Consider the following 14,119-nt stretch of genomic DNA (forward strand, 5'->3'; position numbering starts at 1 on the left):
GCCCTGCAAAGCTTATGAGGCCATCCATCACTTGTCCATTTAACTATTTAGCATTTGTTGCAGCCATTTGTCACTGTGTCAGAATGCTAGCATTCCAGAATGGGTGTTTTTGGTTGAAAGAAATCTAACTCAGATGCTGCAGATGTTTCTTCTTTAATAAGACTTGAGAAGATTTATGTTTCTATTATATTTAACCTTAAACATCTTAATCAAAGGGTGGCCTTAATTTCTTATTCTGCAGATATTTCAAACTTAAACTATTGGCTCACAAGGATTGAAATTTATCATGGCAAATAGAAATATTTAAAATTTTAACATTTGAAGAGTGCTTCCTTCCCAGTGTTCCTTGTCTTACAGCTTCAATGATCACAATTTTATTACTTTGCCAAATTTGTCCATTTGCGTTATTAATCTCACAGTATTTCAAGATTTGTTTTTAGAGTCACCAAGGAATTAAAGAAAAGAATTACCTATATTTCCTTTCAGGGTAAGCATGCTAACTTGTTTTGGGATTTAAGACAAATTACTTAAGATTCATTTTATTTTAATGTGTATATGTGAGTGTGTCTGTGTCAGTAAATGTAGTATATGTATATATAGGCAGCCACAGAAATAAGAAAAATATGTCAGATGACTTTGTGCTATAGTTAACGATATTTATGAACCAAGCTCATTGGTGCCTTGAACCAAACTGTTCTGGAAAAATAACAAGAACTCTTAAACTAATTTAGCCATTATTTCAATCCCCAAATCATATATAATAATAAAAATATTATTATAGCATTTCAATTAAACCACATGCAATTTATACCAAAATATCCACCATTTCTACAACGGAGATTAATTCTACATTTAGTTGCTGTTGATTATTGATAATAGTCAATTATTAATAATTTTAAACTGCCAAAGAAATATAACAATAGTGTAATTTGAAGCATGGTAGCTATTTGGTGGAGAGAAAACTGAGAAGAGTTATGGATCAAAAGTCTGAAGCAAAATGTAACTAATAAAATAAGTCTAACAGTATAACAATTGTAGGAAATTATAAGTTCCATGCATTTCTAACACAGACATAGCTATTTTCTTACTTTAGATATGTCAATCAAATGAAAATTATTCCACTGTCTAACATTTACATTTGATCCAAAAATAAGATATGTCTTACTAGTGAACACTGATATGTAAGTAGGTTCTTTTCAAACTATCCTATGGGTCACCTGATTAAGATTTCTAATACATAAGAGGCAATCACAATATTGTGTCCTCAAATATCACTCCACATCTGAATGCAGCTAAGCAGCTCCTGTGGCATTTCCCAGAGTCTTTCAATGCGTACTTGTCACCAAACTCAATCCCAGAGAGAAAACAGAAAATGTGAACTCCTGGTGGGGGGAGAGAATAGAAAGAAAACCTTTCCTAAATTCCTTAGAGTAATATATTCTACAATCCATACTGCAGACAGAAACATATCCTCCTTACATTATAGAACACAGTATTCAGCACAGATGGACATTAAGTTGGACTGTGAGTTAGCAAAAGAAATGTGTATGTTTCTCTGCAAATGTGAATAGCCACAACAAATCTATAAGACTAAGATATTCTGAATCACATCACCTGCTTGAATTCTTCATAATTCATATTGGTACTCAGAAAACATACTTAAATAGTGAAGTTGTCAGTAAAAAATAGAAAAAAGATGGTTTTAAAAATTGTAATTACAAAAATAAATGTCTATAGTGGGCCTACATAGTACATTCATGTAGTACTTCCTAAAGTAATCTAAACGATGTATTTCAGAAAATAAATTTCAGGATCAAAATAATGGTGATATTGGCATAATCTTTTATTGTCTTGCTGAATAAAAGAGAAGATACGTGGTGAACTTGCCAAGGTCCTTGCTGAAAGCAGATAACCTGATAGGTAGGCCAAGATAACTAACTCAAGATGGAAATAATGCTTGAAAAATGCATTGAGAGTGATGCATGTCTTTAATGTTAGCACTTGGGGAGATAAAACAGATGGATCCTTTTGAGTTCAAGGTTAGCCTGGTCTACAGGAGCCAGTACTATGACAGGTAGGGCTACAGAGAAATGCTGTCATGAATCACAAAACAAAATCTAAACAAAGCATCATTGAAAATGTATCACTTGGTGGGCAATCAGGTTGGTGTAATATAGAGAGCAGATGGAGATAATGAGCTGTTAATAAAACAAAGGAAGATAAATTACAAAATCTTAAACACTTTCAGAAAACACAGAACTGAGAAAACATTCTGGGAAGATGATGGTAGGAAGTTGAGGCTGGTTTGCTGGTTTAACTTTGATTTTATTTTGCTATGTCAAAATTAAGTTATTGGGCAGATAAAAGGTAATTCATCTCTATGAGTTTCATAAGTCAAGGTATTTTCTTAACATGAATGAACTCATGTTAAACATAGGAACTGAAAATATCTCATTATAATTAACTTACTAGATTTACCAATACAATAGCTATGCAGAAGTTTGTTTTGAGTAGAAAGAGCTACTTTCATTCATTGCAAAAATAATAATAATCAAAGTCCCTGATCTTGTTTTAACAAAGTTCACTTTGTAAATCATCTTTTAAATATTTCATATCTGTAAAATGTAATGAAGATGCCAACTTCACAATGGTATAACTTGGATTAAGACCCAGAATGTGTCCCATTGAATAAACTGTTCTCCATAAAGTACAAATTAAAGAAAGGGTAAAAGAAACTCCCATTCATTAACTTTCAATGTTAAAATTGCAGTTAATTTATATGTAAAATATACTTTGATACTTTTCAAGATTCTTTCGTTATTATCATCCACATGTAATAAAAATGCAACATTTTGATGTTATAACAGCAGTAAATGACAAAGGATCATTTGACTATCAAGCAAGCTCATTTTGCAAACTTTTTTGTAGAGAACAGGCTAGAAATAGAGAAGTAGAGAAATATTTAAGATTATTTCTATTCTCCAAGCAATGATCATACTTGATCCTGAATCTAGAAATCTCATGACCTGTCACACTTGCATATTTGTAGTGACACATTATTAATTCTAATTATGTAGGAGAACCTGTTTTGTATTAAGTAAGAGAACTAATTTTTGAGAGGAAGCAGCAAAAATAGTGCTAGATATACACTGTGTATGTGTGTTTGTGAGAGAGAAAGATCAGACAAACACAGAGACCAAGACACAAAGAGAGACAGAGAAAGACAGAGACACAGAGACAAAGACAGAGATACAGAGAGATAGAGACACAGAGACACAGGAACATTGACAGAGACAGGAAAACAGCAACAGATACAAAGCGATGACACATATAGGTGAGAAGATGCTAAATACCAATGTTTTCCCTGTCCCCTATAAGTAACATTTGACTAAAGCCAGAACTAATATTGTCAAATGAGCAAACATTCATGAATAAATGCCTCACATCTGGCAAAGTAGAGTTTGCTGACATTTACTTGGTACAAAGGATCAGGGATTAAATCAGGCAGAATTTCACAGGATCTAATATTGGTAGATTTTTTTTTCCATTTCATTTTGAGTTGTTTACCAAGAAATGTTGGGAGAGTCATCATTGACTATGAAATAAAATGTAAATTATATATTATTTACATTTTGTTTATTATTCATATCTGATGTTAAATATCTATTGGAAAACAATTAAATAAAAATATAGATAATTTTGAGAGTACATGGATACATAAGCAAGAAAAATAATTCATAACTAATGAAAGAATGACTTTAAAATATTAAAGTATATCCAAACACATTATCAGCACCTGTATAGGCAGATGATATGCATTTGGAACATTGCAAAAATGGAAATAAATATGTCATAAATATTTTGACAGTTAATTTACATCTAAATTATTTCTAATAATCATATAATTATATTCATATTTTAAAATTATTCTTAAATATATTCTTAAAAATAAAACTAATAAAACTTTTAGTTACTGGCTAGTTGTATATATATTCTGTTTTATAATAGCAAAAGCTATTAGAAAGCACAAGAAACATCACATGTGCACTTTTGAGAGAACACCTAAATTATACTTAAGAATATTATTTCCTAAACGTGAAATATCACTGAAAAGAAAATCTCCTAGTAATGTAGATAGATTAATTTTGTTAGTGTCAGGAGATTAAATATGGAGAAATATGGAAAGGCTGAGAAGAATGAAGATACTCAAAGGTGACTAGATAGGTGATGGTATTTTCTTTTTACTAACAGATGGAAGTTATATGAACACTTTTCTTACATAAAGTGAAGTATTTAATGAAGAATGAAAAAGGAAAAAAAACCTGTACTATATGTAAAGCATGGGTTAAACTAAGAGTACTACAGTATATTGGGAGTTGTTGTACTCACATGAGGGCTGACTGAGGAGTAAGGAACCTAGGAAATATTGTATTTTAATTCAAGTACAAAGGATATAAAACCTAACCAAGAAGCTATTTGCAATATATACCGACTGGCAAAAAGAAAAGGAGTTTTTAGCAATGAAGTCATACTGGGCATATCAACCTCACACAGGGATCCAAAGCAGGGGAAGAGCCTACCAAAAAAAATGAATGTAATAGTATTGTTGTGGACTTTTTTTCCACTTGGATTTCTTTTAAAAAAATTTTATCATCTTATTTTATTTATTTATTTATTTCTGTTTTTCTTTTTCTTTTGGAAAATAGAGCACAAAGCTGGGTGGTTAGTGAGGTAGAAATGACTGGGGACAAGTTAGAAGAGGAGAAATAGCATCAAACTACATAATGTAGAAAAAGTTTCTGTCAAGAAAATGTTTCTACTGTAATATAAAGCCTTCAGATAAAGAAACATGAAGGAATAGATTTCAGTATCTCATGGGAAATAATCTTGATTATCAATTACTATATAATTCTTGGTAAAGGATGTAAGTTTAATAATGATGAAGAAACAAGATAAAATATATATTCAATTTTCAATAGACAATAGGAGGAACTATGTTGAAAAGCAAAAGGATCCACAAGATACAGATTCACTGTTTTTACAGGGAAATTGGGGTTCAATAGATGTGTAATGCTAGGTGAAAATCACTAATATGGAAAAGAGAATAGGGCTGTTAGTATTGCATGTTTATATATAATTACAGAAATATTACTAGTGCTTTGTTCTCATATTTCTACATGATTAAAACCCACCGCCAAAAATTACTGTTAATTGTAATTTCTCATTTTGGAGTCTTAAATTGTCTTTCAGAATGTTTGAATTTTTGTTTCATTTCTTATTTATTTGGTTAAGAAATTGTAAGTTTTAACAGTATTTTGTTTCTTTTATTCATGTGAAAGTAGAAAAATGAGATTCTTGGGACACTGGTTTCTCAGGAACTACATGGATGGAAATGGCAATATCAACAAAATCTATTACAGGTCAGTGGTCTAAAGTCCTCTATTTACATTACAAAGGAGACTGATAGAGCATTATATTTTATTAATTTTTGGATATTTTTGTTTATCTTTTCTTATTGAAACATACTCCTTTATGTTTTAGTAAAATTATGGCTCTGCATCAAAAACGTTAAAAGGTCATCCTAACTTACATAGACATTGGCATGTACCTCTTTTTTTTCCCCCTTTGTATATGACCTTTATTAAGGGCATTCTTTTTTTTTAATTTTTTTTATTCGATATAATTTATTTATATTTCAAATGATTTTCCCTTTTCTAGCCCCCCCCACTCCCCGAAAGTCCCGTAAGCCCCCTTCTCTTCCCCTGTCCTCCCACCCACCCCTTCCCACTTCCCCGTTCTGGTTTTGCCGAATACTGATTCACTGAGTCTTTCCAGAACCAGGGGCCACTCCTCCTTTCTTCTTGTACCTCATTTGATGTGTGGATTATGTTTTGGGTATTCCAGTTTTCTAGGTTAATAACCACTTATTAGTGAATGCATACCATGATTCACCTTTTGAGTCTGGGTTACCTGACTTAGTATGATGTTCTCTAGCTCCATCCATTTGCCTAAGAATTTCATGAATTCATTGTTTCTAATGGCTGAATAGTACTCCATTGTGTAGATATACCACATTTTTTACATCCACTCTTCTGTTGAGGGATACCTGGGTTCTTTCCAGCATCTGGCAATTATAAATAGGGCTGCTATGAACATAGTAGAGCATGTATCCTTATTACATGGTGGGGAATCCTCTGGGTATATGCCCAGGAGTGGTAGAGCAGGATCTTCTGGAAGTGAGGTGCCCAGTTTTCGGAGGGACCGCCAGACTGATTTCCAGAGTGGTTGTACCAATTTGCAACCCCACCAGCAGTGGAGGAGTGTTCCTCTTTCTCCACACCCTCTCCAACACCTGCTGTCTCCTGAATTTTTAATCTTAGCCATTCTGACTGGTGTAAGATGAAATCTTAGGGTTGTTTTGATTTGCATTTCCCTAATGACTAATGAAGTTGAGCATTTTTTAAGATGCTTCTCCGCCATCCGAAGTTCTTCAGGTGAGAATTCTTTGTTTAACTCTGTACCCCATTTTTAATAGGGTTGTTTGGTTTTCTGGAGTCTAACTTCTTGAGTTCTTTATATATATTGGATATTAGTCCTCTATCTGATGTAGGATTGGTGAAGATCTTTTCCCAATTTGTTGGTTGCCGATCTGTCCTCTTGATGGTGTCCTTTGCCTTACAGAAATTCTGTAACCTTATGAGGTCCCATTTGTTAATTCTTGCTCTTAGAGCATACGCTATTGGTGTTCTGTTCAGAAACTTTCTCCCTGTACCGATGTCCTCAAGGGTCTTCCCCAGTTTCTTTTCTATTAGCTTCAGAGTGTCTGGCTTTATGTGGAGGTCCTTGATCCATTTGGATTTGAGCTTAGTACAAGGAGACAAGGATGGATCAATTCACATTCTTCTGCATGCTGACCTCCAGTTGAACCAGCACCATTTGTTGAAAAGGCTATCTTTTTTCCATTGGATGTTTTCAGCCTCTTTGTCGAGGATCAAGTGGCCATAGGTGTGTGGGTTCATTTCTGGATCTTCAATCCTGTTCCATTGATCCTCCTGCCTGTCACTGTACCAATACCATGCAGTTTTTAACACTATTGCTCTGTAGTATTGCTTGAGGTCAGGGATACTGATTCCCCCAGATTTTCTTTTGTTGCTGAGAATAGTTTTAGCTCTCCTGGGTTTTTTGTTGTTCCAGATGAATTTGATAATTACTCTTTCTAACTCTGTGAAGAATTGATTTGGGATTTTGATGGGTATTGCATTGAATCTGTATATTGCTTTTGGCAAAATGGCCATTTTAACTGTATTGATTCTACCGATCCATAAGCATGGGAGGTTTTCCCATTTTTTGAGGTCTTCTTCCATTTCCTTCTTCAGAGTCTTGAAGTTCTTGTCATACAGATCTTTCACATGTTTGGTAGAGTCACCCCAAGATACTTTATACTGTTTGTGGCTATTGTGAAGGGGGTCATTTCCCTAATTTCTTTCTCAGCCTGCTTATCCTTTGAGTATAGCAAGGCCACTGATTTGCTTGAGTTGATTTTATAACCTGCCACTTTGCTGAAGTTGTTTATCAGCTGTAGGAGCTCTCTAGTGGAGTTTTTTGGGTCACTTAGGTAGACTATCATGTCGTCTGCAAATAATGATAGTTTGACTTCTTCCTTTCCAATTTGTATCCCTTTGACCTCCTTATGTTGTCGAATTGCCCGAGCTAGTACCTCAAGTACAATATTGAAAAGATAAGGAGAAAGGGGGCAGCCTTGTCTGGTCCCTGATTTCAGTGGGATTGCTTCAAGTTTCTCTCCATTTAGTTTGATGCTGGCTACCAGTTTGCTGTATATTGCTTTTACTATGTTTAGGTATGGGCCTTGAATTCCTTGACAGATACCAAATACCAAAATTAAATCAGGACGAACTAGACCATCTAAACAGTCCCATAATGCCTAAAGAAATAGAAGGAGTCATATAAAGTCTTCCAACCAAAAAAAGCACAGGACCAGATGGTTTCAGTGTAGAATTCTACCAGACCTTCAAAGAAGAGTTAACACCAATACTCTTCAAACTATTCCACAAAATAGAAACAGAAGGAACACTACCCAATTACTTCTACAAAGCCACAATTACGCTGATACCAATGCCACACAAAGATCCAACAAAGAAAGAGAACTTCAGACCAATTTCCCTTATGAACATCGATGCAAAAATACTCAATAAAATTCTTGCCAACCGAATCCAAGAACACATCAAAACGATCATCCACCATGATCAAGTAGGCTTTATCCTGGGAATGCAGGGTTGGTTCAATATACGGAAATCAATCAATACAATCCACTACATAAACAAACTCAAAGAACAAAACCACATGGTCATTTCATTGGATGCTGAAAAAGCATTTGACAAAATTCAGCATCCTTTCATGCTTAAAGTCTTGGCATGTACCTCTTAATACATCTGGATCCTTGTTGAATCCTTTCAATCTGTAGGAATGATACATTATTTGATTTTTTTCCTGTGTTTTTTCCCCACTGCTTCCATTCCATCGTGCTCTGAGGACTCTCTAGGAGCTCCAATTATCTCTAACTTCACTCCATTCTTTACGATCCATGTGCACATTCTATGCTTGTGTGTTTCCTACCTTTGCCCTATCCACTCTGGGTTGGCTGTTATTATTCCTTTACATCATTCTTCCAATATATATTGTTCCTTTTCCTAAATCATAAGAGGTTCTTGATAATGAATTTAAATCAATTGGAATATTTCCCCTAACCCATTTATATCTACTACACTTCAGTGTGACTCTTGGCCAAGAATTTGTCATACATCTTTTTTCTTATCAGTCTACATTTCATCTCCTGTTACAGCTGATCTACATTATATTGAGTTATTTTGAAAACACAGACATAGATATCTGAACATTTATTATTTTTTCTTATAGCAGGGATTTTTCAAGCTTTTCTTTCTTATCCATCACTGGCATAACTATCATTTTGTCATTTTTGAATCTTCCCTAGGTTGAAAATATAGACTTTTTACCTCTGTGTGAGCATATTAATAATGGAAATATCTAGTTACAGGTGTAATTTGAAGCAACAGAAAAATATCATGTGATTCTTCCCATCCTTTGTTATATTGCAGCAGCAAACCCCTCACAGGCAAGGCAATATAGAGCACTGTTTGCAACTCTCTCTTAAGACCTGTAGTTTCATCAAATTACTTAGTAACAAAAGAAAAATTGGCTTATAAATAATTCTAGAATGCTGTAGAATAAATTAGAAGTATAATTTGGGTTCTATCTTATTTTCTGAATAAGATATATGTATTCATATATGAAATTATATATGGATACATAGTTACTTTTCTATACATTTATGAATGTATTTTACTGTTGCTTTGGAACTGTAGTTTTGTTTGTCTTTCTAATCCAATCTTGAATATGTGTGCCTAAAGACCCTCCAGTCTCAGTCTCTCCAGTAGCTATGGATACCAACATGAAATACTACAAATATTTTATGTATGTGTATTTCATAAACACTAGCAATTAATAGAAAAATAGGGAATGGATTTGAATTAAAGTGAAGAGAAATACATGGGAGAATTGGAAGGGGGAGGGAAGACAGACATGTTGTAATAATATAATGGAATAATGCAATAATTGTCACAAAAATTAGAAGAATATGAAACGTTACTTTGACCAGTTACCTCCATATCAGTGTACATAATATATACTTTTATGCATTTATTTTATTATTTCATCCAAGAAATTGCCAGTCTGGAAACCCCAAATTGATAATCACTCAACAGCTTCCATGTTTTCTCATTGTCCAGACAATGTTACTGAGTTCATGTTTTCATCCAAATTCTCTATTACACTCATTCGAATTTCTTTGGAACCTTTCCCATTTCTTAACTCTACAATGTTCCTCTGAAGCCTGAACTAATTTCTTTATATGATTAAGACATTTCAAAAACTACATAGAAATGTTAAACTACTAAGCTTGGTCCACCTAAAGGATCTCTAACTCTGTATGCACTGTACTGCAACCATACTGCTGTTCTCTTCCTATTAATCTCACATATTGTGAAATTAAGTATTAGAATCTCTCTTCTATTATTTTTTTCTGATCTGCCATATTTTCCTATATTTTCTGCTACTTACAGAAAATTTTGGTAAATACCTGTTGAGAACACTTTGACTGACTTCAGTATTTTTCTAATTGTTTGCATGAAAGCAGAAACAAACAAACAACAAAGCAAAATTTTCCTCTATTCTTTGGGTTTTTTCAAACATTCTACACTCATTTCTGCAATGAGTCTTGAGCCTTAGGTGATGGTGTTTTCTTGTAAATATATCCTTTGGGATTTGGATCCATAGAATTTTGTCTGGTTGAGTTTTTCTACAGTGGAGGTGTGTGAGGTTAAAGAGTTTGCAGTTAGAACAGGGAAAGGAAAAATGTCCTTTATAATCTCAAAAAATAAGAGACTGGGGCAAAAGCACAGAGTTTTATTCCAGGAAAACTCCAAACAATTTTAGTCATGCAGTACATGGAATTACTGCTCCTGGAATTCATTGTTTTATAAAATAAAATAAATAGGTCTGTGTGTCTGTGTGTATAGATGAACATGTCTGTAGACAAATCATTGTTCGGCATATAAATATACAGAAAGAGATGGGTATTTTGGCTATATATGAATATTCTTCATATTTAGTATCTATCTCCAACTTGTTTTTAAAATGCGGTAACATGAACTGTTGATGCGTAAGGACTTGAATTGGAAGCCACAACTTGACTTGTGTGTTTCATAGTTTTTATATTGCATAAATATAGAATTGTTTCCTAATGCTATTAAAGCTTTTTAAGCTCTAAAATGCCTTATATTTGGATATCAATTATGGTAATTATTATTAAAATAATGGAGTATATCTGTACTCAATATAATAAACCTAATGTTTAGAAATCACAGGATTGATATTTAATCAAAACTATTGAATTAAAGCATAAATCTAGAATGCATAAATAACAGGAGGTAGATTCTCTCTCCTTGCTACTGTGACTATTGAAGCAATCATTGTCGATATGCTGGTATGTTTGGTAACTAAAAGTTTACTATACTTCAACATATACTTTGTTTTTCAGGAAATGTTAATTGTCCTTATTGGTAAGTTAGGACCTGTGTGAAAATATTAAATGCTTCCATAAGAGCAAATATTTGCATATTAATCATTAATGTATAGAAATGTTTTGGAAAAGTAAAAGTAATAAGTAAATAGTTAATAAGTGGAGTAATTTATGTACAATTTTAACTTTAACAATTAAAAAATATAGCTGTCTTTAGAGAAAACTATACAAAATACAGACCTCAGACTGGGAAAGTAAGAAGATAGAGATGCAATAATGAGAGAGTTAAATTTGCTTGAAAGCTATAACAAATTGGAGTTAAGTTATTAGTAGGAGAGAAATAACTCAGAACCATTATTGTGGAATAAAGCAGAGACAATGTCACCTTTCTTGTATTATCTAAACACCATTTCTTCTATAGAGTTCTTCATGGAAAATGGAAATAACACAGAAACAATATCATAAGGTGTAAGACTAAGATCAGCAACTGAGAAATTAAGTGAATATATCTCTATTTTTGATCTTGCAGCTATTCAGAATAATTGTGTGTGAGAAAGTGCAACTTAACAATGCATTGTTAAAATACTGATAAAATCCATAACTTGTCTAGCTATATTAAGAGTTCTAAAACCTCACAGGGCAAAAACCTTGCAAAATTATGAGGCAAAGAACTCCTTTTTGTGTAAGAAAACATGGTAACCCTGAATCACATTACATGTTTCCTCTTAGGTTTCCTGAATTACTCTCTATTAGTTTCTAATCATAGAATATATTATAGCTTTGGATTTTCTGTCATTTTATCCACAACCATTCTTTATTTAGACAACATTTAGAGAACAGTCCATACCTGCTGTTACTCCAAGTTTTGGCCCTTTGTAACTAACACAGGTTTTAAGAAAACTTTAATTTCCATCCTCACTTTATAGCCGAAGACCTGAGAAAAGGAATTCATATTTTGCCATCATAATGATCAGGGGTAAATGTACAAGTGTCAAGAATACAAAATTCATGTTAATGTTACTATCAACCAGGTTTAAAGCTTGGATACATATGACCCTCATTCCTTTCCTAAGGTATTGCCTGAGAATTTCAAACAAAGCTGTCAACATCTTTAATTATAAATGCATCCTGCATGTCTTTGTTTCAGTTCCATGTCTGTGAAGAAACACCAAGAAAACTTATATAAAGTACAAGATTTAATTGGGGCTGGGTTTCAGTTTCAGAGTTTCAGTCCATTATCATCATGATGGGAAGCATGACCAGGCAGCGGTGGCGCACGCCTTTAATCTCAGCACTTAAGAGGCAGAGGCTGGCAGATTTCTGAGTTTGAGGGTAGCCTTGTCTGCAAAGTAAGTTTCAGGACAGCCAGAACAACACAGAGAGACCCTGTCTCAGAAAAAAAAAAGTAAGTAAGTAAGTAAATAAATAAATAAATAAATAAACAATGGAAAACATGGCAGCATGCAGGCAGACGGTTGGCTGAAGGAGCTGCTGTGTACTTCGTTTTAAACAGAAGGCAGCCAGAGGTGACTCGTAAAATCCACCCCCCCAACAGTGACACACTCTCTCCAACATAGTCCCACCTGTTTAACAAGGCAACGTCTCCTGGTAGTGCCACTCTCTGGTCTAAGCACATTCAAATTACCACACTACCTTTCTGCAGCCATGACAACCTACCTGTACATTATTCTTGCAGTCTGGTAAGATGTACTTCAGAAACCATGCATGTAAAATCACATACATGTCTGTTGTAAAGGAAATAAAGTGAGACTGTTTGTATCCTGAAAAAAAAAAATACAAAACTTCCTATCAGTTTAAAACCGGGAACACGATGGGTATTGTATTTAAAATCTGATTCCAAACAGCTTATACTCCTCCTTATACTCAAGACATAGTATACATAACTTTGTGATCATGTATAATTACAATCTACCAGTTATGAAGTATCGTGCTGATATTTTATGTGTATCATCCAATGTCATGCTGCTTCAATCACATCAAAATATTAAGTTGGGTTAATTTGCAATCTTTTCTTCTCAAAATAGTAGAAAAATTTCTAGCTGTTAGTCATAAACTCAGTATCCAAAATAATTGTTCTTCCTGAAAAAATGGGGGGAAATCAAAGATTTTTTTTTAAAAATTGGAAATATTTTTAGTAAATGTTTTATCTAGTTCTGTTACATTCTAAAGAAATATAATGGTTTTGATATCGAGGCTTTATGCTCTCACTTATGTGTTTGTATGTGTGTATGTGTGTGTCTATGTAATTCCTTTAAAGTTCTGAAATTTACACAACAGAATGATAAACAGATAGGCAGAAAGGCAGAAGATAAATATAATAATATATAAGTAAGATAATATACAGTAGTGACCATTGATGTGAAAGACTCTGGGTTAGATAAATGTATGAATATATTTTAAAATACAAAAATAAACAATTTCAACAAATTCAAAATCCTCCTTTCAGAATAAAAAATATATGTTAAGACACTGTGCTTAATTTATTTTGGTGTATCCTGAGAAAAATTTATTATTTATTAAAATGGGGTTCAAGGGTCAACGCTAACAAAACATTCCTGACAGCCATGATTGTTATGTCTTGCTCTTTCATGTTTTTATACCACTTTTTCTTTCATATCTTAGTCTTCTCTATATCTGTCACTTTTATTAGATTTTCTTTGCTTGAGGAAGTTTGTTCACTGATATTTCTATTCATCGTTGTGTCCTGGAGATCACATTTAATACAGTGTAATTAATTAGGGTTCTTTTTTCCTTTCTTTTACCTTTTGGGGTTATAACATAACTACATCATTTGCCCTTCCCGTTGGTACCTCCAAAATCTTCAGACAACCCTCCTTTCTCTCTTTCAATTTCATTAACTGTTGTTACATATATGTATGTGGATCTACATATATATTCCAAGATAGAAAAATACAAACTTCTCAGTGTTTATATGGGTTTTATATGGGTTTTATTTGGGGTTTCACAACATACCATTTACTC

The sequence above is a fragment of the Apodemus sylvaticus genome, chromosome 4 (assembly GCF_947179515.1).
Source record: "Apodemus sylvaticus chromosome 4, mApoSyl1.1, whole genome shotgun sequence".
NCBI classification, from domain to species: Eukaryota; Metazoa; Chordata; class Mammalia; order Rodentia; family Muridae; genus Apodemus; species Apodemus sylvaticus.